Below are 24099 nucleotides of genomic sequence, written 5' to 3'. Positions count from 1 at the left end.
CCAACCAGATATTGTAGGACCTGATAGGCACTGTAAGAAATTTGGATTTCATTCTACTGGTAATGGGAAGCTATTGTAGGATTTTAAATAGCAGAGAGATATGATTGAAGTTAAGCATTAAAATGATCTGGCATGCTATGTGGAAATAGACTTGTGTGTATGCAAGTGTGTTTTGAAGCATGAGATCAGCGTGGAGGCAGGAAGAGCAGTTTGGAAACAATTTCAGTATTCCGAATGAGAGATAATAGTGGTTTAGACTGAGATTGTGGAAGTGGAGTATTATGGATTAAATTGTGTCCCCTTAAAGAAGATGCATTGAGGTCCTAATCCCTGGTACCATAGAATGTAGCTTTGTTTGGAAATTGGGTCATTGCAGACATTAGTTAATGTGAGGTCATAATGGAGTAGAATGGACCCTAATCCAATATGACTTGTACCATTATAAGAAGACAGCCATGTGAATACAGAAACATACAGGGAGAAGGTCACGTAAAGATGAAGGATTAGAGTGATGCATCTACAAGGCAGTGAATGCCAAAGATTGTAGTCAATCCACCAGAAGCTAGGAAGAGGCAAAAAGGATTCCTTTACAGGTTTTATAGGGAGCATTGCTGTGATGACACTTTTATTTTGGACTTCTAGCCTCCAGAACTATAAAACAATACATGTTTATTGTTTTAAGCCACCCAGTTTATGGTGCTTTTTTGTGGCAGCCTTAAAAAACAAATGTGGAGGTGGTGAAAATAACTATATGTTTTGAATAAAATGCATATATGTGATATGTTATTAATGTATATTATTAATTATATCATATGTTATTATAATTATTAATTTTATTAATATTATATTACAAGTATATTATTTCATATTTTGATTAATGTACTTATTGAGAAAATTAAACTTTTATTGAAGAACATGGAAAAAGAACTGAGTAAATGTTCATATATGAAAAGGTTATATATCATAAAGAGGTTAGTGTTCCCCAATTTAATCTATACAATTTAATTTATGTAATTCCAAAATAAATCACGACAGAATTTTTCATGAACTTAACAAAATAATTCTAGAATTTACATGAAAAAGTAGAGTTCCAAGAATTAATCATGGCAACTTCAGTGAGGAAGAACAAAAGTGGTACTTGCTCACTTATGTGAACAAGATATCAAGAGCATTTATAAAACTGTAGTAATTAGATTGATGCAGTCAGAAAAAAATAGACAGATGAACAGATAATGAGCCAAGAAATGTACCCACATAAATATGGAAAGTTGGTATATTGTAGTAATACAATGAGTAGTTATACAAATCAGTAAGAGAAAGATTGACTTTTCAATAAGTGGTGCTAGGAAAATATGAAAAACATCAATATATGTGATTCTTAGCTGAAACTTTAACAAAAAAATTAATTCCTAAAGGTGAAAAACATAACGTTAAAACATGTAAGAGAAAATACAAAAGAATATATTTTTTTGCTTAGTGGCAGAGAAGGATTTTTAATCAAAATACGAAAACCAAAATCCAAAATAAAAAGTTTAATGAATTTGACTTCATTAACATGAAAATCTTCCATTAAAAGACACCTTTATGTATCAGCTCATAGAAAACGAAGATTAGGTGATAAAAATGAGTCAAAATGTAGTATCCAGGTTATCTAATAAAGTCCCATAAATCAGTAAGAAAATGAAAGACAATGCAGTAGAAAAATGGGAAAAGGATATGCACAGGAAATTCTTAGATGAGGTAGCCCACATGGCCAATAAACACATTTAAAAATATATTCAATATCACTAGTAATTAGGAAAACTCGACTTACAACATCAAGATATTATTTTACCTAAATAAAAATGGCAAAATAAAAATACTTAAAATGCCAAATGTTGATAAAGTAAAACAGGAATTCTAAAACATGCCTGCTGTGAGGTTGGAGTGAAAATTGGCAGAATCACTAATGAAGATGAATTGGTAATATCTAGTAAAGTTCAAAATATGCATTCACTAATGACCCAGAGATTCTACTTACTGGAATACACCATACAGTAACCCTTGCACACATGCATAAGGAGACATGTATCAGAATGGTCAGTATTTGTAATAGCAAACAATTGGAATGAATCTAAACACCCACCAATAGAAGACTAGGTATAATGGTGTTCAGATGAAAAATAATATACAGCCATTAATATGTATGTGAATTGATATTTACATCTCAACAGACAGCACTCAAATCATTATACTGAATAAAAAAAGTTTTAGAATATGAGCCAATGAATATGAGGTCAGTTGTGTAAAATTTTAAGACACACCAACAGTACAATTTATTGATTTTAATCCATTGAAACAAGAACTGGCAATTCACATACTAACTTCAGAGTAGGGGTTTCTTCAAGGCAGGGAGAGAGGGGGATTAGATTGCAGAGATGTATAAAGGGTCTTAAACTCTACGGTGCTTTGCTGAAGCAAATATTAGCATTTGTTAGTATGGGACATATGAGTATCTTATACTCTTCTTTGTGTTTTTCTGTTTTGTCTATCCTGAACAGGCAAGTCTCAGAAGTGTAAATACAAAGGTCAGTATGCATATGGAAAGGTTTTCAACATTAGTTAGCACACCAAAAAATGCAACATCATACAAGATACTTTCTAATTTTTTTGAATAAAGGGAAATATGCTATTGTGCATCAGCATTTAATTTGTGAATTCTTTTTGAGCCAAATGTCTACCTTTAGGAATTCATCCTTAGAAAATAATTGGGCAAGTAGGTAAAAATGCACATATGGTGATATTCCTCACAGAATATTTTTGTTATAGCCAAGATTAAAAACAGTTTAAATGTCTCCCAATAGGTGAGTAAGTAATTCATGATGTATTTACCCAATGGAAATCTATGCCGTCATTAAAAATCCAGATCTGTTTTATTGTCATGAAAGGATATTTATGATACATTACAAGGAGAAAGAAAAATGATTATAGAAAAATACTTAAATGTATGACCCATTCATGTATGTATGTGTGTGTGTGTGTGTGTGTGTGTGTATATATATATATATATATACACACACACACACACACACATACATATATATATTTTTAAATATACCTTTTGGGATCATGTGCATAAAAATGCGGCTTTATTTTAAAGTATACAATGAGGTCATGAATGATTATTAATTTATTTGTAATTTCTTCAGTCTTGTTGATGAGGGGAAAATTTACTTCTACTTGTCTAAGTTCTTTTGGCTGACCTAATAATTAAATTAAATTGACAAGATAAAATAACAGGAGAAAAAATAAGCAAAGTAATTTCATAAATGAAGGAACCAAGGAGGGCAGCTTTTACAGCTTTTAGACAAAGAGTTTGAGAAGAACAGACAAGGTGAAGAAGTTTGGGTTTGGGATAGTAAATTAGTAAAGAAGTAACAAGGTTTGTTTACACTGTCTTCGCGGCTCTGAATTCCCTGCTTCTGGTGATAAGGACGTTTCTCTACTTCCTGGTACAGTGAGAGAACCTTTCACACGGGACGTTTCTTTCCTGCTTTCCGGGGGACAGAGGAGGTTCAGAGACTCCTTCTTGTACCAGCTGCTTTTTTTTTTTTTCTTTCTATCTATCTATCTATCTATCTATCATCTATCTATCTATCTATCTATCTATTTATTTATTTATGGCTGTGTTGGGTCTTCGTTTCTGTGCGAGGGCTTTCTCTATTTGCGGCAAGCGGGGGCCACTCCTCATCGCGGTGCGCGGGCCTCTCACTATTGCGGCCTCTCCCATTGCGGAGCAGAGGCTCCAGACGCGCAGGCTCAGTAGTTGTGGCTCACGGGCCTAGTTGCTCCGCGGCATGTGGGATCTTCCCAGACCAGGGCTCGAGCCCGTGTCCCCTGCATTGGCAGGCAGATTCTCAACCACTGCGCCACCAGGGAAGCCCCCAGCTGCTTCTTAAGTGACTTTAATTCAAAATAATCAGTATGCCGTAAGTGGCATATTTGAGGGTGGCAATCCTGAAACCCATCAGTCTCAACATCTTTTCAGATAAATATGCAACATTTTTATAGTAAAACTGAGATATTTTCATTTGAAACTAAGAGGACATTAGTAACTGAAGACGAGAAATATTTTAAGCCAAAGGTTAGGAATTTGAACAGTTTCTGCAGACAATGAAATCACCATATGTAGAACTGCCTTACCCCTCCTGTGCTCTCACGAACCACCTCTACCCTACCTTACACACTACACACAAACACACACACCTACTCAAATACAAAAGTGGGGAGAGAGAATGGAGGTTGAGAATAACAGCCATGACAGGGCTTCTTTGTGAATGGGCTCAAGGAAAAGATGTACTGTACATGCCAAGGGATTTCACTGAGCTCTTGATGGATGGGAGGGACAATGGAGGGAGGGACTTGGAAAGGATTTATGGGGGCCAGGATTAAGAGAGCGTGTGAGAATGCCATCACTAAGTCAGCTGGAGGTAAGAGAAACATGTGGAACACTTCAATGAGACATTAACTGATGCTTCTGCACAGGTGCAGCTGAATGAGCCTAACACCTTATATCAGATGCTCTTCATGTTGTCCAGGATGTCTGGATAAACAAATAGAGGTGGTAATGCAGACAGGGAAGCTGGGCAGGAGAGGGAGACCATTTCTACATTCCTTACTCTCTAGGCTTAGAAATGTAGCTTGACTCCATGCCCAGAATTTGCCCACCTGTTTCCACCCACGCTGTTAACCACAAACACTCCCAGTAAGGCCCTGGAGTCCAGGATTTAAGCCTTTCTGCTGCTTCTCTCTGTTCCCTTTGGGTTGCTGAACATTAGACTGCTCTGTAGTACATTGGGGTCTGACTCAACTTGTTAACATGGCTGTGGAGAAAAGTTCATTCTGCCCCTAAGATTATTTATCTCCAAGGGAATCCCCCTAATATAAAATGATATACTAGTTGTGGGGTTGGGGGGAGTGAGAGAAAACATTTATTAAGTGCCTATTACGTGCCTGGTACTTTTGTATGCATTATTGCTGAGATTCTCAAAGCCGCCCTATAAAATATGCTTACCTTTCTGGTTTTAGAGGTGAGAAAGCTGAGTTGTAAAGGGATTCAAAGAATTTCTAGCTCGAGGTTTCAGTGAAAATTGTCAGTACTAGATTGAAAAAAAATTGTTCTTTCTGGACCAAATTCTAGAACCTTATTCATACTCCTCAGGGTTTTACAAACTGAATTTCTTATCATGCCAGTTAGTTACAAGTAATATTTTTGTTTTAATGAAATGTAGAGCTAACTAAAATAGAAAACATCAGGGTGTACCCTACATATTTAGGGGTATTTTTTCTCATGAAGATTTAATGTGTGTGTACCGTGACACACGCAAATATATTTTTTACTGAGGGGTGCAGGCAAAGAGTTCAAAAGTTACGACACTACACCCTACTGTATCCACCTACATTTTCATCATCCCCACTCCCAACTATAAGCTTCAGGGCCTCTAAACTGGCCATGAAGATAAGCGTGGTCCTTTCTCATTTGAACAGAATCAAGACAGACCTAAAGGGAACCAGGAAGTTCGTTAAATTAAATATATATTGTAAGATGAAAGAGACTCGTGGCTTCCTTTTGAGTTTTTCCCTGAAACTTGTGTGGAGTTGAAGACCTATTAGTTCTCTGTTATTTTCACCATTATTAATGATGCATAAAGTAGGGCATAAGCAAAGGGAAGTGAGCAGCCTAAGAAATGTGACTGGAGCCATTGCCCACTTGCAGGCTGCATAAAGTTTTGAGTTTTGAAAATTATTTGCAAGATTGAACTATTGCATAGTACCTTCAGGGAAAATATATAGAAAAGAGACATGGATAAAGGAAAAATAGCATATAACAGATACAAAATGGGGTTTTAGGACCTTGTCCTTCTCATCACTTATGGTCATGTTCCCTGATCATTTTTCATTATGAAGCATTTAGAATACTAAAACTCCAGGAAAATCAAGTCAACTGGGCAACCATCTCTCTTATAAATAATAACTTCATTCACTTATACACAGAATATCACTATCTTATACTGGTGAGAGATATACAACTCTTCTCTTCCTCATCTGGTTAAGAAACATCATTGAACACTTACTATTTTATTCAAGGCCCAGGACAAGGGGCTTTGAGATACACAGAGACATCACAGAATGAGGTAGAAGAGAATTCAATTAAACAATCTAGTGAACTTAAAGAAAGACAATTAAGTGCTAGACAAGATCTGCTAAAATAAATGCCATGTGAGTAGATAAACCTAAGGAAAGTAATCATTGCTGATGGTGTATTTAAGTTATTTAACTTTGTACAATTTTTGAACAATTTAGAATTACTAAAATGTTGTAAGATAGTACAGTTTCCATATACACTTCTCCCAGCATCCTCTGTTAACATATTGTATAATATTTGTCAAAACTAAGAAATTGGCATTGGTATTGGCTATTAACTAAATTACATACTTTATTCAGATTTCATCAGTTTTTCTGTTATTGTCCTTGTTCTCTTCCATTATCCAATCTGGGACAGTGTATTACCTTAGAATGTGGTTAATTTTGATATTGTTTGTGAAAATAATGATTACTTTTCCAAGTCTATTTTGTAGTGGGCAGAAGGAATAATATAACCGGTGCTACCTGCTAGTATATTTTGCTGGATCACAGAAATCTCGATCAAAATGGAACTTGTATATCATTCTACCAGTCAGCTAAAGAAGATGATTTTGAACATGGATGATGTAAAACCATGAACTTTTCACCTTCAACTTTGTTATGAGAAGTGTTTTTTAGACCTGTCCAAAATTATTTATAGAGAAGTACTAAAATTTTATATATATATAATTATATACATATAATTACTAAAATTATCTATAGAGGATTACTAAAATTATATATGTAATTATAATATATATAACTGAAATGGGCCCAACAGCTGATCTAGTCCAACCCTCTCGTTTACAACTATAGGAACTGAGACTTACAGATATGTGACTTACCCGGTCACTTGATGAATTAGTAGCCAGTTTGGAATCTATTTTTGGCTTTTTTCCTCCCTTTGGAGAGGCATGCGAATCATTGCTCAAGTCCTATAAAAAATAAAATGCAACCCTTATGGGAGAACAGAAAGATGGTGAGAACAGTTAGGGAGAGAGTTAAAGCACTAAGGTATCTTCTTTCCTCTCTCTCCCCAAACTTAATACTATTTTTATCAGACATTCTGTCCATTGTGAAGAAGCTTTGTCATCTCTAGCTGTGTGGCCTTCAGAGAATACTTATCCTCTTGGGTGGATAATTGCCTGTTCTCAGCTTTCTACCACATCATTTCAAAGAAGTTGGACTTCTCAAGTCTCTGGAATTCCTCAACAACTACTTCATATCTCTCTCCCTCTTTGGGAGTTGGTTAAGCACTCTTTTCCTTCTTTTCTATTATCTTTCTTTCTTCTCAAGTTTTGCTTTACCTATATTGAGTTTTAGTTAATATTTCCTTGCATTACTAAGAAAACTAAACTCTGGCCAGGTACTTTGGAAAGAATGTCTGTGGAAATCATGAAACGCTTCCGCTTAATCCACTATGATTAATTTTTCCATAAGTATTTTGAGTCTAGTAGGCTTGTTTTTATAGCAGTTACTGAAAAAGGATATCTGTCAGGCATACCATATATTTATTGTAGATACCGTTGTTAATGAATTGAAGTCAGCATATCACTTTTCAGTTTTAAAGTGGTAGGTATCAAATGAATAACCAGAAACAAAACTTGTCAGTTGTGTCTGGAAAGCCATTGTTCAACACACACTAAATAAAATAAAGTGCCTCACTTTCAAAGAGATGGGGGCTCAGTTTTTTTAAACCCATCACCTAGCCTTACCTCACACAGAAACAAAATAAACAGTCATATTCCTTCTTGTAGTATGCAGAGCTCTTGAATAAACAATGGCTTGATGTCCAATTAGAAATGTAAGAAATCATAATCCATTTTTGGGTGGACTATTTAGTTATGTCTAGATGCATAGGTGGGGAGAACATTTATTTTGAAGTCAGAACTGGATTTAAATACAGGCTGTTCAGTTTATTATTTGTGTGACAGTGGGCAAGTCCCTTATTCCTTTCGAAGATTCAGTTTCCTCATCTGCAAACACTTCTCATGACCAAGGTGAAGGTGAAAACTGAGAACACTGAATTGTCTATACCTTTCTAGCATTTTGCTGTACTCCACAAGCCATGAGTGAAATAAGCCAGTCATAAAAGGGCAAACGTTTATTATTCCACTCGTATGAGGTCCCTAGAGGAGTCAAATTCATAGGGACAGAAATTAAAATGGTGGGTGCCAGGGGCTGGGGGAGGGAGGAATAGAAGTTGTATTTTAACGAGTAAAGAGTTTTAGTTGTGCAAGATGAAAAGAGTTCTGAGGGTGAATGGTGGGGATGGTTGCACATTAATGGGATTGTACTTAAAGCCACTGAATTACACACTCGAAAATGGTTAAAAATGGTAAATTTTATGTTATGTGTATTTTATCACAATTTTTAAATATATATATTTTGTATAGACACACACACACACACACACACACATGAAAATCAAGTCTCCCCAAATTATCAAATGAATAAAACTCCTGCATTGCATATTTAATTCTAAACACAACTCAAGACTCTTCTTTAAAAAAGTTTTATTGGAGTATAGTTGATTTAAAATGTTGTGTTAGTTTCAGGTGTACAGCAAAGTGATTCAGTTATACATGTACATATATTATTCTTTTTCAGATTCTTTTCCCATATAGGTTATTACAGAATAATGAGTAGAGTTCCCTGTGCTATAGAGTAGGTCCTTGTTGGTTTTCTATTTTATATATAGTAGTGTGTGTGGAGGTTGGGATTAACATAGACACACTACTATATATAAGACTCATCTTGATCTAGTTAATTCTTCGACATCATGTATATCCAACAAAGTTGTAAATACCTTGAGGTCCTGAGCTACACTATATGCTTCTTGAATTTTGGTTTTCCTACAGCATCTCATGTTATGCCCCCCTACACAGGGAGGGGTTAGTGAGATGAAGAGATAAACTGAACCAAATATGTGGAACAGTCTTATAATGACGAAAGGGAACTTTTGTTTTTTTAAACATTAGGTGAATTTATGGGTTGATTGCCCCTAACAATAGAGAAAATTGTGAAAGATTACATTTTATTCAGTTTAAAGGGAACTTTCAATAAAGAAATCCTCTAAGGAATGACGAGGGTGGGGTTAATTCTCTGTGGTAGGTAGAATAATAGCTCCTCAAAGATGTCCCTGTCCTAATCCTTAGAACCTGTGAATATCTTACTTTAAATAGCAAAAGGGATTTTGCAGATATGAATCAGATATCTTAAATTATCTGGTTAAGTGCAGTCTAATCACATGAGCCCACTTAAGACTTCCAACTTATAGAATTGTAGGGTAATATATTCGTGTTGTTTTAAGCCATAAAGTATGTTGTCACTTGGTATAACAGCAAAAGAAAAATAATACTCTTCCCCTTGAAGGCTCTTAAACTTAAGGAAAGGAGAAGAGGTAGAAGAAAGGTGACATAAGGGACCAGACACGCTCATGAATATGTTTTTTTGTTTGTTTGTTTTGTTCATTTGTTTTAATTCTTGGAAATTCAACTAGGAGCTCAGTGTCCTAAAATGATAAGAAGGAGGAATCAGAGATCTGCCAACAGCAGAACCCAAGAAGAGGTCAGTATCCTAATCATGAGGTCAAACTAATGGTCCATAGAGGAAAAGCCCCACTTTCATAGGGACCTCGGAAGCTAAAAGCCCTTGTTGAGCTGAGGTCTAGGAAAGAAGTAGGGTAAAATGTTACGAGCCTAGGAAAGATGGCTTGGCTTAGTCCCAGAACTATTATTTACAAACTTTGTGAATTTGGGCAAACCCCCCAAACTGCTCTAAGCTTCAGTTTCCTCACCTGTCAAATGATAATATTAAACATATTTTACCACTTTGGGTGCCATGAAGCTTATGCGTACAAATCCTCAGCACAAGTCTGTGCGCACGTTATTAAATAACCACTAGCTATTTTTAGTTATTATTCTTATTGGAAAAGAATTGCAATTCCTGAACTCCAACAAACTAAAATAGGGTAGCCACAGGGGTTTAATTTTTTGATCAATCAAAAGATTTCACTATGTATCAGATCCTGCATCAGGCACTGGAGATAGAGCAATGAATAAAACAGGCACAATCCTGCCCTCACTGAGTTTACAGTCTCTCAAACAAGAGTATTTTTTTAAAATGATGGGTTTATTTAATGTTTTCAGTCAGTAACAAGTGATGAAAATATAAACTCATTTACTACAAGTGTATGTAGTTCATAGCATACATAATATTCTTAATGTATGATCTTCATAAAAATAACCATACATAAATATTTACTGAGGATTCTTATTATACTATTAAGAGAAGACAACAGAATGTCATTGAATAATGTCAGAAAGACAACAAGTTAATTATTACATTAATGGACAATTTTGGGGGGTGCTCTCTTCTGTCACTGTCATTTCTGTGGGTCCAAGTTCATTATTAAAAATAAACTGGTGTTAAAATTTCAACAGTTGTTAAAGATACAATTAGACATTAAAAAAATCTCAGTTCACCTAAGCAGCAACTGAGCTAAAATGGTTTGTATTGAGAGGGAAAAAATTAAAATTTACCCAAATAGTAGACGAAGAGTAAAAGTTGTCATTTTTGAGTTCTGCAGTAGAAGGAAGTAGGGTTACCAGGACTAAACAAGAGAGCATCAGGAAGCAAGAAATTCTACACCTACACCGTTTAGGGCCAGTACCAACCCAAGCAAGGGCAAGGAACAGGATGATAGTTCCTTGAAGGCTGGTGACTTGTCATGAAGTTGGGGTTATTATAAGCATTGTTCAAAGATAGCCTTGACAAGTGATAGCAAACTTTGTTGCTTATATACTCCTTAAAAGACTTAATCTTTTCCTATCAAATGAGTATAAAATAATATCTCATTGTGGCCTTCATTGGCATTTTCTTGATCACTAATGAGGTTGAACATGTTTTCATGAGTTTATTGGCCCTATGAGTTTCCTCTTCTCTAAGTTGCTTCATGCCTATTCATGTCTTTAGTCTGTTTTTCTACTGGATTTTTTGAGTTCTTTTTGATTTGTAGAGAATTCTTTATATAATTGAGGGAGGTTTTAAATTATAAGTTTAATTTCCTTTATAGTTGTAGGATTATTCAAATGTAATGTTTCATATTGAGTAAGATGTGGTAGTTTGTGTTTTTTGAGGAAGCAGTCCATTTCACCTACATTGTCAAATTTATGTGTAGAGTTCAGATTGTTGTATGTGTATGTTGGAGTTTGTTCACGGTGTTACCTATTATCCTTTTGATGTATGCAGAGTCTGTAGTGATATCCTGTTTCCTTCCAGATATTAGTAATTTATGTTTTATATTTTTTCTATTGTTAGTCTTGCTAGAATGCCAATTTTGTTGAACCAACCCTTTGTCCTATTGATTTTTCTCTGTTGTTTTTCTCTCTTCAATTTCATTGACTTCTCCTCTCATCTTTGCCATTTGGTTTCTTTTGCTTGCTTTGAATTTTTTTTCTGTTCTTTTCCTAGGTTCTTGAGGTGGGAGCTTAGATTATTGACTTGAGACTTTTCCTTTTTTCTAATGTATACATTTAGTGCAATAAATTTCCCTCTCTATATTACTTTAGCTGTGTCCCCCAAATTTTAATATGCTGTATTTTTATTTTCACTCAGTCCAATGTATTTTTTAAAAATTTCCCTTGAGATTTCCTCATGACTCTTGAATTCTTTAGACGTATGTGGTTTTGTTTTTGAATATTTGGAGATTTTCCTCTTATCTATTATTGATTTCAAGTAGATTCCATTATAGGCAGAGAACACATTTTGTATGATTTCAGTTCTTTAAAATTTTTTGTTTTATGGCCCTGAATAAGGTCTATCTTGGTATGTGTTCTGTGGGCACTTGAAAAGGTATATTTTGCTGTTATTATATGGAGTGTTATTTAAATGTCAATTATATCCTTTTGGTTGATGGTATTGTTGAGTTCTACATCACTGCTGATTTTCTGTCTAGGCAAGTTTTAAGAGAGGGGTGTTGGTGCCCCCAACAGTAAATGTGGATTTGTCTATTTCTCCTTTAAATTCACTAAGTTTTGCTTCACATATTTTTCAGTAATGTTGTTTGGTCATACACACTGAGAATTGTTGAGTAACTCTTCTATCATTATATAAACTCCTCTGTCTCTGGTAATTTTCTTTGCTTTGATGTTAAAATAGCCACTCTTACTTTTCTTTGATTAATATTAGCATGATAATATCTTTTTTCCTTGCTTTTAATTTCAACTTGAATTATCTTAATCTGATTGATAGAAGATAATCAGTAGATGTCAACACCAAGATGGCAGAAATTTTAGAATTATCTGAAAAATAGCTTAAAGCAACTATGATAAAAATGCTTCAGTGAGCAATTAGAAACATGCTTGTTTCTAATTTGTTTGAAAACCTCAGCAAAAAAATAGGTGATATTAAGGAAAAACAAATGAAAATTTTAGAACTGACAATTATAATAGCAGAAATAAAAAAATACTCAATGCATAGGTTCAATAGCAGACTGGAAGGGACAGAGGAAAGAATCAGTGAACTGGAAGGTAGAACAGTAGAAATTACCCAGTATGAAAAAGAGAGAAAATAAGCTGGAAAAAAAAAAAAAATGAACAGAGCCTTAAGACCTGTGGGACTATAGCAAAAGATCTAAAATTCATATCATCAGTTCTGGAAGGAGAAGAGAAAGATGATAAGCATGAAAAGTATTTGAAGAAAAAATGGCTGAAAAGTTTGCAAATTTGGCAAGAGACATAAACCTAGATTCAAGAAGTGAACCTCTAACAGAATCCAAAGAAATCCATACCAAGACACATAATTCACCTTCTGAAAACTAAATATAGAAAAAATTTTAAAGCAGCCAGAGGAAAACAATACCTTACCTATAGAAGAAAAACAATTAATATGACAGTGGACTTCTCCTGAGATACCATGAATGCCAGAAGGAAGTAGCACAATATTTTTCAAATGCTAAAAGAAAAGTAATATTAACCCAGAATCTTATACCCAGTGAAAATATCCTTCAGGAGTGAAGGAAAAAATCAAGACATTCTCACATGAATGAAAACAAAGATAATTTGTCCTCTGCAGACCTGCCATAAAAAAAAATTGGCTAAAGGAAGCAGGTGAGGCTTTGTTAAAAACATTTTAAGACAAATGTATTAGTCACTGTCACCTGGGGCAAGGGATAACAGTGGAGCAAATAACAGACTAACTAAAAATCTTGGGAAGAAAGGCTGGAGAATGAGAGGCTTTGGAGAATAAAGCTTTAAAAAGCTTCTACATATTCCTAGGAACCTAGTAGGCCACGTATATACCCAAGTCTAGATGCACATTCGAAAAAGACTTGAGAAAGACCTAAACCCTTATCTTTGGCTGAACTTTAGACTCTGTGCAAGTAGGATGTGAAGGCTAAATCAGACTTGTAAGCTGCTTGTCTGGGTGTTGAAGGCATACCGCAACACACATACAGAGCCCGTCTGCAAAGACTGGGTGATGTGTGTGTGTGTGTGTGTGTGTGTGCACATGTGTGTCTGTGTGTTTCATGTATTTGAAGAAACCTTGGTTGCATCACTAGCTGACCACTAAGCTAATGGAACAGAAGCATCAGTAGCCACAAATCACAAAGAATGAAAACTTTACAACATTAATTCAGAAAACTCATTAATCTAACAAACAACATCTGCAACAAGCAATAACAATAAATCCTGGGGAGAAGCATCTGATTTCCAGAGTTGCCTCATTATAATATTCAAAATGTCCAGCTTTCACCTAAAAATCACAAGGCATGCATGCAAAGAAATAAAAAAAATATAGTCCATTCACAAGATAATTAATGGAAAATATCCCTAAAGAGGCCCAGACATCGAACTTACTAAACAAAAATTTTCAATTGACTATTTTAAATATTCTTAAAAAGCTAAAGGAAACCATGAAAGCAATGTCTCGCCAAACAGGGAATATCAATAAAGAGATAGAAATTAGAAAAACAGAACAAAATAGAAATTCTGAAGTTGAAAATACAATAGCTGAAATGAAAATTTTATTAAATGTATTACGTAGCAGACTGAGTAGTCAGAAGGAAGAATCAGTGAATTTGAAGATAGGACAACTAAAATTACCCAGTCTGAGTAGCAAAAAGAAAAAAAGAATGAAATATAAATGGACAATGCCTAGGACACCTGTGGGACACCATCAGTCATGCCTAGATAAGCATTATGGGAATCCCTGAAGGAGAAGTGAGAGAGAAGGGGAAAAAAAGGTGTATTTGAAAAGTAATTGGGCAAACTTCCCAAATTTGATCAAACATAAATCTATACATGCAATAAGCTCAACAAATTCCGGGTAGGCTAATACAAAGACATTCACACCAACCCACATTGTAATCAAACTGCCAAAGTCCAAAGACAAAGAGAGAATCTCAAAAACGTCAAGAGAGAAGTGACTCATGTACAAGGGATACTCAGTAAGATTAATGGCTGATTTCTTACAGAAACTGTGGAGGCCAGAAGGCAGGAGTATGACATATTCAAAGAGAAAAACAGTATCGGTCAACAAGTTTATATCTGGCAAAACTGTGATTCAAAAATAAAGGAGAAATTATAATATTCCCAGATAAAAAGAAACTGAAAGTTCATCACTAGTAGACCTGTCCTACAAGAAATGCTAATGAGAGTGCTTTGGGCTGATATGAAAAGACACTAGTCAGTAACTCAGATTCAAACAAAGAAACTAAAACACTGGTAAAGTAACCATATGGATAAATATAAAGGTCAGTTTCAAAAATTTTTGGTTTGTAGCTCTTCAACAAAATTTTAGAGAAGACCCAGTGGGGTCATTACTACTCACTTTCAAAAATAAAAAGTATTATGAGAAAATACTATTAATAATCATATGCCAACAAGTTAGATAACCTAGACACACAAAATGTCAAAACTGACTCAAGAAGAAACAAAAAATCTGAACAGACTTACAACAAGTAAAGAGATTGAATCAGTGACCAAAAAACTTCTCACAAAAAAGAGCCTAAGTTCAGTTGGCTCCACTGGTGAATTCTAAAAATATTTTAAGAATAATTAACATATATCATTCCCAAACTCCTCCAAAATAGAAGAGAAGGGAATACTTACTAACTCATCCTATGAGGCCAGCATTATCTTGATACCAAAACCAGGAAAAAAAAATCACAAAATATAAAAACTAAAGACCAATATCCATAATGAACACAAATGCCAAAATTCTCAACAAAATGCTAGCAAGTGGAATCCAGTAACATATTAAAAAGATATCCACCATGACTAGATAGGATTTATCCCAGGAATTCAAGGATGCTTAAATATATGAAAATCAATCAATATAATATACCATATTAATAGAATAAAGAAAAAAAAAACCTTCATCATCATCTCAGTTGATGCAGAAAAAGTGTTTGCCAAAGTGCAATAACTTTTTATGATAAAAACACTCAACAAACTGGGAATAGACAGGAACTTCCTCAACCTGATAAAGGGCATTTATGAAAACACATAGCTAGCATCATATTTAATGAAAGATTGAAAGCTTTCTCCCTAATATCAAGGACAAGATTTGGATGTCCACTCTTACTACTTCTGTTCAGCATTCCACTGCAAGATCTAACCAGGGTAATTAGGCAAAGAAATGAAATAAAAGACACTTAGACTGAAAAGGAAGAAGTAAACTATCTCTAGTCACAGATAATATGATTTTATATAAAGAAAACCCTAAAGGATTCATAAAATATTATTAGAGATGATAAACAAGTTCAGCAAAGTTGCAGCATATAAGATCAATATACACAATCATATATATTTATCATCAAAAAGAATAAAACATTAGGAATAAATTTAACCAAGGAGGTACAAGACTTGTACATTGAAAAGTAAAAAAAAATTTTATATAAAGGAAGGCCTAAATGAATGGAAAGACCTCTGTGTTGTGGATTTGATTAATATTAATAATTCAATGTTTATATTAATGATTGATACTAATATTGTTGAGATGGAAATACTCCCCAAAGCAATCTACAAATTCAGTGCAATCTCTATCAAAATTCCAACAGCCTTTTATGCAGTAATGAACAATTTGGATCTAAAAGTAAAATGAGGACTTCCCTGGTGGCACAGTGGCTAAGAATTCACCTGCCAATGCAGGGGACGTGGGTTTGAGCCCTGGTCTGGGAAGGTCCCGCATACCATGGAGCAACTAAGCCCGTGTGCCACAACTACTGAAGCCTGCATGCCTAGAGCCCATGCTCCACAACAAGAGAAGCCATCGCAGTGAGAAGCCTGTGCACCTCAATGAAGAGTAGCCCCCGCTAGCTGCAACTAGAGAAAGCCCGCATGTGAAGCAACGAAGACCCAAGGCAGTCAAAAATAAATTAATTAATTAATTTAAATAAATAAATAAAAGTAAAATGGGGTTGCAAGGGGCCTGAATAGTTAAAACAATGCAGAAAAATAAGAATAAAGTTGGAGGACTAACACTTCCTGATTGAATAACTTACTCTAAACCTACTGTAATCAAAACAGTATGGCACTGGCATGAGAATAGATGTTTAGATCAATGGAATAGAACTGAGAGTCTAGAAATAAATCAATACATCTATAATAAACTGATTTTCAGCATGAGTGCCAAGGCCATTCACTTCTCATGACAAGGTTGAAGGTGAAAATTTCATGGTTTTATATCTTCCATGTTCAAAATCAGCTTCTTTAGCTGACTGGTAGAATGATACATGAGTTCCATTTTGATCGAGATTTCTGTGATCCAGCAAAATATCCTAGCAGGTGGCACCCATTTTATTATTCCCTCTGCCCACTACAAAACAGTCAGACTTGGAAAAGTAATCATTATATTCATGAACAATATCAAAATTAAGCACATTCTAAGGAAATGCAGTATCCCAGATTGGATAGTGGAAGAGAACAAAGACAATAACAGAGAAACTGATGAAATCTGAAAAAGTATGTAATTTAGTTAATAGCCAATACCCATGTCAATTTCTTAGTTTTGACAAATATTATACAATATGTTAACATTAGAGGATGCTGGGAGAAGTGTATATGGAAACTCTCTGTACTATTTTACAACTGTTTAATAATCCTAATACTGTTCAAAAATTGTACAAAGTTAAATAACTTAAATACCCCATCGGCAGTGTTTATGTTCCGTAGGTTTATCTACTCACATGACATTTATTTTAGCAGATCTTGTCTAGCACTTAATTGACTTTCTTTATGTTCACAAGATTGTTTAATTGAATTCTACTCTATCTTATTCTGTGATGTCTCTTTGTATCTCATAGCCCCTAGCACTGTGCCTTGGATAAAATAGTAAGTGCTCTGTGTTCCCAGAAATAAACAAATGGGACCTAATTAAACTTAAAAGCTTTTGCACAGCAAACGACACCATGGACAAAATGAAAATGTATCCTACTGAGTGGGAGCAAGTATTTGAAAATAATATGACTGCTAAGGGGTTAATATCCAAAATATATACAACTCAATATTGAAAAATCAACACGATTGAAAAATGGACAGAAAACCTGAATAGACACTTTTCCAAAGCCATGTAAATGGCCAGCAGGCATATGAAAAGATGCTCAACATCATTAATCATCACAGAAATGCAAATCAAAACCACAGTGAGATATCACCTCACACCTGTCAGAAGGACTGTCATCAAAAAGAGCACAAATAACAAATGTTAGTGAGGATGCAGAGAAAAGGGGACACTTGTACACTGTTGGGAATGTAAATTGGTGCAGCAACTATGGACAACAGTATGGAGATGCCTTAAAAAACTAAAAATAGAACTACCATATGACCCAGCAATTCCACTCCTGGATATATATCTGAAGAAAATGAAAACACTAATGCAAAAAGTTATATCCATCCAGTGTTCATCACAGCATTATGTACAGTAGCCAAGATATGGAAGCAACCTAAGTGACCATCAGCAGATGAATGGATTAAGAAGATGTGGCCATATGATCCAGCAATCCCACTCCTGGACGTATATCTGAAGAAAACTCTAATTCAGAAAGATACATGCACCCCAGTGTTCATAGCAGCACTATTTACAATAGCCAAGACATGGAAGCAACCTAAATGTCCATTGACAGATGAATGGATAAAGAAGATGTGGTATATATATGCAAGGGAATACTACTCAGCCATAAAAAGAATGAAATAATGCCTTTGCAGCAACATGGATGGACCTAGAGATTATCATACTAAGTGAAGTAAGCCAGACAGAGAAAGACAAATATCATATGATATCACTTATATGTGGAATCTAAAAAAATGATACAAATGAACTTATTTACAAAACAGAAACAGACTCATAGACAGAGAAAACAAACTTATGGTTACCAAAGGGAAAAGGTGGTGGGGGAGGGATAAATTAGGAGTTTGGGATTCAAACAGATACAAACTACTATACATAAAATAGATAAACAACAAAGTCCTACTGTATAGCACAGGGAACTATATTCAATACCCTGAAATAAACCCTGTAATGGAAAATAATATGAAAAAGTACTGAATCACTTTTCTGTACACCAGAAACTAACACAACAATGTAAATCAACTATGCTTCAATTAAAAATCAAAAATTTTTTTTAAAGATTTGGTATATATACAATGGAATATTACTCATTCATAAGAAAGAATGATATTCTGCCATTTGCAACAACTTGGATGGACCTAGAGAGTATTATGCTTAGTGAAATAAGTCAGAGAAAAACAAATACTCTATGTTATCACTTATATATGGAATCTGAAAAATAAATGAATATATATTACAAAACAAACAGACTCACAGATACAGAGAGCAAATTAGTGGTTACCAGTAGGGAAAGGGGACAGGGGAGGGGACAAAATTGGTGTATGGGATTAAGAGGTGCACACAACTATGTATAAAATTAATTAATTTCATATTGTAAACATATGTTTACATTACATTTACAACATATTTCATATGTTGTAAACATGAAATTAATTATAAATCAACTATACCTCAATAAAAATCTTAATAATAAAAAGACAAAATCCAATATAAAAATAGAAGTACTTGTATAGACATCTTTCCAAAAAGATATAAAATGGTCAATAAGCACATGGAAAGATGTTCAATATTACTGGCCATCAAGGAAATGTGAATTACTAGGAGATACCACTTTACTCTCAGTATGATGGCTATAATTTTTAAAACGATAGGTATTAACATGTGTTAGAAAGAATATAGACAAGTTGGAACCTGCAAATATTCCTGGTGAGAATGTAAAATGAGTCAGTGACTGTGAAAAACAGTTTGTTATTTCCTTGAAAATTTAGAGTTACCATGTGACCCAGCAATTCCACTCCTAGGTATATACCTAGAAGAATTGAAAATATGTGTTCAGAGAAAATTTTAAATGAATGTTCATAGCAGTATTATCCATAGTAGCCAAAAAATGGGAACAGGTCAAATATCCATTAACTGATGAATGGAAAAAAATGTGGTATATCTATGCAATGGAATATTAATCAGCCATAAAAAGAATGAAGTACCAGTACAAGCCACAACATAGATAAACTTTGAAAACATCATACTAAGTGAAAGAATCTCGTCACAAAAGACCACATATTGTTTGATTCCATTTATATGAAATGTCCAGCATAGACAAATCCATAGAGACAGAAAGTAGATTAGTGGTTGCCAGAGGAGTGGGTGGTAGAGAGGAGCAAGGATGACTGCTTAATGGGTATGGGGTTTCTTTGGGGGTAATGAAAATGTTCTGGAATTAGACTGTGGTGATCCCTGCGCAACATTGTGAATGAACCAAAAGTCACTCATTGTTTACTTTAAAATGGTTAAAATGCTGAATTTTATGGTATGTAAACTTTACATCAGTTAAATATGTGGTATCTAGAAAAATGGTATAGATGATCTTATTTGCAAAGCAGAAATAGAGACACAGACGTAGAGAACAAATGTATGGATACCAAGGGGGAAAGGGGTGGGGAGGGAGGAATTGGGAGACTGGGATTAACACATATACATTATTGATACTCTGTATAAAATGGACAACTGATGGGAACATACTGTATAGCACAGGGAACTCTACCTAATGCACTGTGGTAACCTAAATGGGAGGGAAGTCCAAGAGGAAGGGGATATCTGTATGTGTATGGCTGATTCATTTTGTTGTGCAGTGGAGGCTAACACAACATTGTAAGGCAACCATACTGCAATAAAAATTAATAAATAAAATAAAATAAAAAATAAAGATACTTTGGATTTATATGGAAAACATTTTTTTTTAAATAAAAAGAAAGGAAGTATAAAAGAAATGGTTGCTCTAGTATTCACCATCTCAGGCAAGTGGAAAGGAAAAAAGCATGCAGGAGTGCATGGGAAAATTTGTGAACCCATCCTAGAGCAGGCACAGGGTTTCAGTTCATACTCCATTAGCTAGAGCACATTCATATGGCTACACCTCACTCACTACAAAGTGGGCTGGGATATATGGTCTAGCTATGTGCCCAGGAAAAAGAGGAAATGGACTTCTGCTGAGTAACCAGCTGTCTCTGTTCACTACAGCAGTAGAATCTTTGGGAAGGAACTCAGGAATCTGCTAGTTAAGCAGACTTCCTAGATGATCTTCATGCCTGCTGATGTTTAACTGGCACCATTCTAGACACCCAGGATCCACAATTCTGTCTCTGCCATCCTGTTGCAGGTTTCCTTTAATAGGTAAGAAAGTAAGGCACAGGAAGAAGTAAGAAATACAAAATTTCCAAAGAAAGGAAATTTAAATCTAATAGAAACATCAGAGGTCACAAGCTTGAACATGCTGGGTTTCTACACCAAACCAAGAAAGTGAAAGAAAAAGTCAACAGTCTCTCATTGATTCATAAAATGGCATAAAAGAAGGAAGTAGGGGCTTCCCTGGTGGCGCAGTGGTTAAGAGTCTGCCTGCCAAGGCAGGGAACACGGGTTCGAGCCCTGGTCTGGGAAGATCCCACATGCCGCGGAGCGGCTAAGCCCGTGAGCCACAACTGCTGAGCCTGCGCGTCTGGAGCCTGTGCTCCGCAACATGAGAGGCCGCGATAGTGAGAGGCCCGCGCACCGCGATGAAGAGTGGCCCCCGCTCGCCGCAACTGGAGAAAGCCCTCGCACAGAAACGAAGACCCAACACAGCCAAAAAAATAAATATAAATTAATTAATTAATAAAAAAAAAAAGAAGGAAGTAAAAGTGTAATAGCTAAGAATTAGCCTCCAAATAAACAATTATACTCTAAATTCATATTTCTTCTTTTAATGATATGAATAAACATTTCAGTATGAACAAAACAATAATCATCATTTTTAATAAGAGTGGATTCTGGAGCATAAGCATAATCGAGCAGTAATACATGATATTTTGCTCCATGTGCTATGTGTCTATCCAAAGTCTACCTGTTAAAATACAGTTCATAAACTAGTCAATACTCCTTGTCTATTCTTAGGATTTTCTCGGTGCAAAGAACTTAAGTAGCAGTAAACTATTTTTGTGCAGAGTACATGGAAGACAATGACAGTCATACTACCAAAGCAAAGACCTAACCACTCACCCCTCTGCTAACAACAACACAAGTAACAACGGAAAACAAAAGCAACCAAAGGATTTTTGTAGGCATCTAGATGGCTAAAAATAAAGATATGTCCCCGAATCCCACATGAGAAAGATTAGAATTGAACTCCCAAGGGCAGCTAGACATGAGTTAGGATGAAGTCTAGAGGGAAAAGAATTAATTGAAATCTGTGGAAGAGCTGTAGGAGCTAGCTTCCTGCAGCTCTCACTCTGTGTCCATAGACTACCTTAGGCAAGAGCTTACCCCCAGGGAGAGAAAAACATGTAGAGAGAAGGAGAAAGAGAGGAAGAGAAGAGGAGAGAGAGCAGGGAGACAGAGAGAGACAGACAGACAGACAGAGACAAAAACAGAGAACCTATAGATTGAAAGAGATTTTTAAAATATATCATCGACTCACAGCTTATATACTTAACGGTTAAAGACTAAATGCTCTCTTCCTAAAACCAGGCATAAAACAAAGATGTCCACTCTTTCCACCTGTATTCAACATTGTATTGGATGTTCTAGTCAGGGTAACTAGGTAAGAAAAAGACATAAAAGACATTCAGATTGGAAAGGAAGAAGTAAAACTATATTTGCAGATGACATGATTTCTATATAGAAAACTCTAAGAAATTCCCACAAAAGCTGTTAGAACGAATAAGTGAGTTCAGCAAGGTTGCAGGATACAAGATCAATATACAAAAATCAACTGTATTTCTATATATTAGCAATAAACAATATGAAAATGAAATTATGAAACAATTCCAGTTATAATATCAACAAAAAATACCATAGGAATGAATTTAACAAAATGAGTCCAAGATTTGTATACTATATACTATGAAACATCATTGAAAGAATTTAACGAAGATTTAAATAAATGGAAAGGCATTCCATGTTCATGAATCAGAGTCGTAATATTGTTAAATGGCAATACTCCTCAAATTGATCTACAGACTCAATGCAATACCTATCAAAATCTCAGCTAGAAAATTTTGCACAAATTATCAAGCTGACCTAAAAATCTTGTGGAAATTCAAGGGACACTAAATAGCCAAAATGATCTTGATAAAAAAGAAGATGACTCATACTTCCCAATTTAAAAACTTACTACACGGCTGCCATAATCAGCACAGGGTGGTAGTGACATAAGAATAGACCAATGGAATAGAACTGAGAGTCCAGAAATAAAACCCTCATGTTTGTGGTCAATTGATTTTTGACAAAGGGTATCAAGACATATACATGGGGGAAAGAATATATATATATATATATATATATATATATACACACACACATATATATACACACACACACACACATATATACACACACACATGCATATACACACACATATATATATACACATGCATATATACATACATATACATATATATATATAAACAAAATTCATCTACTTCTCTCCAAAGGAGTTTCTCTTCCCTTAGATGACAGGAAAATAAGTTGGCTGTAATGTTGCCCAACTGTTGGATTTTTCCTCCATTTATGTTTTTTCTTTTGTGGGAAGGTTTAGGAAAATCCTAACACAGAGGAGAAGAGCTGTGTAAAATACTAACCTAGGTCTTATCTATCCCTGCCCTGGGTTTGCCATCTTTGGGCCACAGAGACACGAACCAGCACAACTTGGCACTCTTACTTGTTTCACCCTTCTCATCACTGAGCATTTTCAATTGCCTACTACTCTGTGTTAAGCGATGTGTGAAGGGCGAATATTTGCTGCTGAACTGGTGGGGAGGTGAGGAGAGACATTTTCCCTGTAATTAATGACATGTTAGGTAATGAGCACAATCTAAGAGGCATGGACACCAAGGGCCTTAGAGCAACTGAACAGAGTCGGACATAATTCTGGAGGAGTTGACTTCCAAGCTGTGTCTTAAGTAGGAACTGATGAGTCTGCCTCGGTCAGGTTCTCACTGTCCCTTAGCTATTTTGTTGGGAAGGCTTCCTAATAGGTCCTGTTCTTCTAGTAATCCTCCACACTCTTTCTGGGGAGTAAACATTACTGCCCTTGATTTAACAGACCTCTGGATCCTTACTGCCTAAAGATTAAAGAAAAAAAAAAAAATCTTAGCATTTGTAGTATCTTGGGCTGCCAGAACATAATACCATAGACCGGATGACTTCAACATCAGAAATGTACTTTCTTACAGTTCTGGAGGCGGGAGGTCTGAAATCAAGGTGCCAGCATGGCCGGCTTCTGGTGAGAGCTCTCGCTGTGTGCCCCCATGGCCTGCCCTCGGAGCATGCACACAGGAGGAGAGAGTGAGCCAGCCTTCTGGTATCTTGGTGTCCCTTCCTATAATGACA

This window comes from Balaenoptera ricei, chromosome 6 (genome assembly GCF_028023285.1).
Source record: "Balaenoptera ricei isolate mBalRic1 chromosome 6, mBalRic1.hap2, whole genome shotgun sequence".
Classification (NCBI taxonomy): Eukaryota; Metazoa; Chordata; class Mammalia; order Artiodactyla; family Balaenopteridae; genus Balaenoptera; species Balaenoptera ricei.
Note: the sequence above shows the minus strand (reverse complement) of the source record.